Below are 6,040 nucleotides of genomic sequence, written 5' to 3'. Positions count from 1 at the left end.
AAGTAGCTGGGACTACAGGCATGCGCCACCATGCCTGGCTAATTTTTTCTATATATTTTTAGTTGTCCAGCTAATTTCTTTCTATTTTTAGTAGATATAGGGTCTCACTCTTGCTCAGGCTGGTCTTGAACTCCTAACCTTGAGTGATCCTCCCACCTCAGCCTCCCAAAGTGCTAGGATTACAGGCATGAGCCACCATGCCCAGCCAATAACCCTGTTTAAATTTCAGGTTTAAAAATTTTGTCTTTAGGCTGGGTGTGGTGGCTCATGCCTGTAATCCCAGCACTCTGGGAGTCTGAGGCAGGAGGATTCCTTGAGTCCAGATGTTTGAGGTTGCTCTGATTAGGCTGATGCCACAGCACTCTAGCCTGGGAAACAGAGCAGGACTCTGTCTCAACAAATAAATAAAAATAAACAGGGTTATTTAGATGGGAAGTCAATACAGCTTTAGTCAGCCTTCCATGCTAATCTGCTTTTTTCTTCAAATAATTGCTTTGGCTTTGAATAACCTTGTTTTTATTAGCTTTCCATTAACTTACCCTTTTTTTTTTTTTTAACTCCCTTTGCATAGCTATTTATATATTGTCCTAGGTTTGAGATTCCTTGAATTGGAATAGACTGATAAAATAGAGATGTCTGTTTTCTTAGAAAATCACAATATTTTCTTGTGATTGTTTCACTGATTACTTTGTATCAGTAACTACATATAAAACACAAATTAAGCTATAATAGTTTATGAAATGGCAGAAAGTAATAGTGGTATAGTAAAGAGAAATATCCTGTAAGGACAGCAAAAAATAAATAAATAAATAAATATCCTGTAAGGCAAGACACCTGTCAATGGAATGAAATCTTAATTCCACGGAAGAATACTGTAACCAGCAGTTTCTCTAATTATACCCTAATTCTACTAAAGTTAGGCTGAGCAGAAAGAAAAAGGAAACCAAAAAAAGAAAAATTCTTCTCTGGCTTGAATCTTCCACCAATATGTCACACTATATTCCTATTCAACCTCTCTCCTTCTACCACAATTTGGTAAGTTAAACATAACACAGACAGTTGTGTTTTGCTTTCTTCTTTAGCTTACAGTAAGAGAACTTGTATAGCACCAAAACATCAAGGTTAAGCTCTTGAGAAATCCCCACCAGGAATCAGCTGATTATTAACTGTATGCCTAGGTTTCATTTCAGCAGGAAAGAGCTGGTCTTTCCTGTAACTCACGTGGGTTATAAACATCTAAATAGAAACCTTAACATTCAAGACCGTACCAGTCTTCACTAACAGTTTTAGAATCATGAAATGACAGTGATTAAGTCTGACTGCCTTAAGAGTTCAACCAGACATTTTTAAGCAGCAAAATCCTTCATGAAGAGTTAAGATCGAGCTCTAGTTGAACTGTAACTAGGTATAGAGCCAAGTTCACTAAACCTTGCTACCAATCAACCCCACGACAGCCAATGTGGCCACTCAGGGAAATCCTTACATCATACTTTGAAAAACACTGAACTGGTCCAAACGTTATATTTATTACATTATCTTTTTTCAAACATATGATATTTTTCAGACACACAAAAAATAAGTTCATTTATTGACAGGTAAGAAAAGTGAGGCTCCACAGCTGTCAAGTGACTTGCCAAAAGTCATTAATTAAAGGCAGGAATCAGAGCCCTGACTCCTAGCCTCATCCTATCATTCTAGCACTACTCTATTCTGCCTAAACCAACCATCCTGTCAAATTACTGAAACAGGGATGGGTGTGGTAGATCGCACCTGAAATCCCAGCACTTTGGGAGGCAGAGGCAGGAAGATTGCTAGAGGCCAACAGTTCAAGACCAGCCAACACAGCAAAACCCCACCTCTACAAAAAATTTTTAATTAGCTGGGTGCGGTGGCACACAAATCTATAGTCCCAGCTACTCAGGAGGCTCAGGCAAGAGGATTATTTGAGCCCAGGACTCCAAGGTTGCAGTGAGCTATGATCACACCACTGTATCCCAGCCTGGGCGACAGAGGAGACCGTCTCAAAAAACAAAACAAAACAAAAACTTTCTCAAACTGGCAGTTTATCCAAAATTGTTAGAAAGCTCTGGTCCCACTTAATTGCACTGTATATTATATGGCTAGCAATGTTAACCTGCCAATAAATAAACCAACTCTTTAAAGAAGCTAGTTTGTTCTCATTCCAAACCATTTCTTAGATTTAATTTCTTACCAGTTGTCACACAGTCGAGTATCCTGGTCATCTAGAAATTCAGCCATTTTTAGCTCTTCCTGGAAACTAAAAAGAAATGTTAACTTTCTATTTCATTTCTGCTTTAAGGATAACATGCAAAAAAAACAAAATACGCTACTATACAGAAAATGTCACCAAAACCAGTGTGTTAAAGCACTTTATTTAACACCCAACACCCTTGAGGGTTTCCTTCCTTTTATTATTTTTAAATTTTCAATTTAAAATAATTTGACTTACAAAACAGTTGCAAAAAAACGGTACAAAGAACTCCCTTACAGTCTTCCACCAATTTCCCTAAAAATTAACATCAGTGCTTACTTCAGCAGCACATATACTAAAACTGGAACGATAAAGATGATCAGCATATTTTAAAATTTTATCTTAAAAAGTTAGCATCATAAATAACCACAGTAAAATTCTCATATATAGGAAATTAACACTAATACAATACTAGTAACTCATCTATAGACCTTATTCAAATTTCACCAACCATCCCTTTTACCATTTCAGTATACAATCCAGCATCACACATTACATTTAACTGTCAGTTCTTAATCTTCTGTCATCTGGGACATTTCTTTAGTCTTTATCTTTCATGACCTTGCTAAGCATCTGGTTAATTATTTTATATAATGTCCTTCCCTTTGGGTTTGTCTGATGTTTTCTCACGATTAAATTGAGGTTATACATTTTTGTCAAGAATACCACAGAAGTGATGTTGTGTTCCTCTCAGTGCATGATATCGGAAGGTACATGAGGTCAACAGTCCTGTTATTATTGGTGATGTTAACTGTGACCACACTGGAGATGGTGTCTGTCAAGTTTCTTCACTATAAAATTTTTCCTTCTTTTTAAACAAGATAGCAATGCAGAAGCAAAGCACTGGCAACTTTACTACCAATATTCACTTTATTTATTTATTTATTTTGAGCCAGAGTCTCACTCTGTTGCCCCGGCTAGAGTGCTGTCTGGCGTGTTAATTAAGACTTTACTGCGTGCCACAGTGTACTGGCACTGAGGATACTTTACAAATTAAATATAGTGTCTGATGTAACAGCAATTTAGTAGTACAGAAAAATAGACAAAAAAATATAACTTAAGGTGAGTATTTTGATGGAAAAATACACAGACATATACATAGGGTCAGCGTGGAGGGAAGAAATCTACTTTAGATAAGAGTGATCAGAGAACTTTCTGGGAGATAACATTTAAACTAAGACCAGAAGTACAACAAAGCAGCGAGAGTGAGACCGTCTCTACTAAAAATAAAAAGAAATTAGCCAGACAACTAAAAACAGAAAAATTAGCCGGGCATGGTGGCGCACGCCTGTAGTTCCAGCTACTCGGGAGGCTGAGGCGGGAGGATCGCTTGAGCCCAGGAGTTTGAGGTTGCTGTGAGCTGACGCCACGGCACTCTAGCCCCGGCTACAAACAGGGCGAGACTCCGTCCCAGTCAATCAATAAACGAGAGAATGGCAATGTTCAAGACACCCGCTTTGATGTGAAATGTTAACTAGGGATAGGAAGCACTCACTACCTCCGAAAACAAATCACCCGGTTCCTGGAAGGAGGAAGTCTAGGTACTTTCCCGGCGCCGTCCGATTGAGTTTAGGTGTGCTCCATTACAGCCCACTAAACGGCCCACTCTAAACTGAGCCCAGAGCCCGGGACGAGGAGCGCGCTCACTTTCCCAGCTGCAAGGGGCCTGGGGCCAGCAGGCAGGGCTTGGAGCCAGCTCCTCCTGCGGGGCTCAAGTTCTGGCTAGTTCTCCACTCAGCACCTGTGTGATTCAACCTCTCTGGGCCTCAGATTCCTCAGGCAGACTACTGACAATACTTCACAAGGTCGTTGTGAGGAGCGATCGGGCGACTGCATGGATGGAAGGGCTTCGGCACACACAAAAAAGCCTTAAACTTTAGAACGAGCCCGTTAGGCGTTGGCCAGCCCTCAGGACCTTAGACGCGGCCGTCCCTGAGCCCGAGGCGACGGCGGGATTACCCCGGCGGGGCGCGCACCCGGAGGCGGGTTCCGACCACTCCCTCCCGCGGCGAGGTCGGGGATGGGAGCGGAGAGGGCGCCACTTCGCAAGTAACACCAGTCAACGTTCACCGCGCGTTGGTGCATTGCTCAGCGCTTACTCGGACAGGCTTTTTAATCCCGACCACAATCCTCAGGTGAAAGTCATCCTCTCATTTCGAAAGGGAAAGTCAGAGAGACAGTCACCCGCCGCACCAGCTGGTCAGAGCGGGGCTCGAACCCGGGCCCACCGGCGCGGAGGCCGCACTAGGCCACCCGTGACCCCCACGCCGGCAGCTCGAGGCGCGGGCTGCAAGCCCAGGCCGGCGTCCGGCCGGCTCCGCCCGGGGCGCGGTGGCCACAGCAGCGCTGCGGGCGACGCCCGTTTCCCAGCCTCACAGGCCAAGGCCGCTAAGGGGGCGGCGCCGCCCGAGGCAGCCGAGGCTCCGGCTCCCTGAGGAGAAAGCGCGGCCTCCTCCGGTGGCCCGAGGAGACGCCGCCGCGCGGGCACCTTCTCCTCACGGCCGCGACCCCCTTGCCTACAGCCCCCTCGTCCACACGCCCCTCCCCCGGGGTGCCGGTCTCCTCCTGAACTGGAAGCCGCACGACGCTCCCCAGGCGCGGGCAGACGCTACACTCACCCGGGACGCGAAGAGAAACGCCGAGCCCACCCCCAAGCCGCAGACCTGGAGCCTCCCCAGTCAGCCCCCGCACTGAACAACGGCCCCCAGAGCTGCCTCACCACTTCCGACCGTCGAGGAGGAGCACGCCCATTGGCCACGTTCTGCCCCGCTGTCAGCCCATTGGATAGCACCGTTGTCGCTCCCAGGGCCCCTCCTTCTGCGCGTCGATTGGCTCCTCGGAGCTCCACGGGGGCGTGTCCTTGGAAGTCCTACCCCCTGCGCATCTGGAGAAAGAGGCAAAGAGCTGGCTGAGCTGTGGGCCTGATGTTTGGTCTAGCAGCCGCCCCCGACACAGGCTAATACCATTTGCATGAATAATTCTATGCAGACATTACTAAGATGCCTAATATATTAGGATAATTAACGGCATTTGTTCACTTGTCATGAGCCATTAATACTTATTAGTCATTCTTGCTGCTATTATAATGCCCTTATGCCCTTATATAAGACTGCTGCGAGGTTCTGACTGTATTTGAGCACTTTCCTTTTTAGCGGTGGAAGAATGAGAGACTGAGATGTAGGTTTGAGTGCCAGTTTCCACATTTGCTGCCTGAATGGATCCTCTGAGATCCTCTTACCTCGTGAATAAAAAAGGGTAGAATAATTATATAAGTATAACCAAGCATATGTTACAAACAATGGAGCAATTTAAAAATATGATTCTATGGTGGGAGGAGAGAGATCAAAAAAAGAAGATCATAATTCTATTGTAGATTATAATTGTAAAATGTTCATGAGATAGTATTAAGCAGGAAAAGCAGATTACAAAGTAATGTCTATAATAAGATGGAATACTTAGTTTAAATATACAATATATTGTGTGATTCCAAACACATAAAGTTCAAAAATAGGCAAAACTAATCTAAGGGGAGTGAAATCAGTAACCGGTTCCATTCAGGGGTATAAACTGCAAGGGGACATTCTGTGTTTTCTCTACTTTTCTGTATGTTTGAATTATTACAATTTTTTAAAAAGACTGCTGGAAATAAGGAAAAAAGTAATAATTTAGTTACCTCCCAGGGAAGGAAAGTTTCTCACAAGAGGACTGTTTGGGAAAATCTCTATCCAAAGATTTGTTATTATCATTACAACAGTGGTTTTTTTTGGC

At 44.1% G+C, this 6,040-nt stretch overlaps 1 protein-coding gene and 1 long non-coding RNA gene across 2 annotated transcripts in view; both read right to left on the bottom strand.

Annotated features, from left to right (window-relative positions):
* TRAFD1 (TRAF-type zinc finger domain containing 1) overlaps positions 1-6,040 on the bottom strand; it is a 25,204-nt gene that overhangs the window by 17,377 nt on the left and 1,787 nt on the right. The gene's annotated exons all lie outside the window — the stretch shown is intronic.
* On the bottom strand, positions 2,213-4,962 carry LOC105825662. The gene is made up of 2 exons (XR_001138274.1): positions 4,891-4,962; positions 2,213-2,278 (listed from the first exon to the last, which is right to left on the bottom strand). It is a non-coding gene; the product is annotated as an uncharacterized LOC105825662 (long non-coding RNA).

Source organism: Propithecus coquereli, unplaced genomic scaffold (genome assembly GCF_000956105.1).
Source record: "Propithecus coquereli isolate 6110/MARCELLA unplaced genomic scaffold, Pcoq_1.0 Scaffold81, whole genome shotgun sequence".
Taxonomy (NCBI): domain Eukaryota; kingdom Metazoa; phylum Chordata; class Mammalia; order Primates; family Indriidae; genus Propithecus; species Propithecus coquereli.
This window is presented reverse-complemented; position numbering and strand designations above follow the sequence as displayed.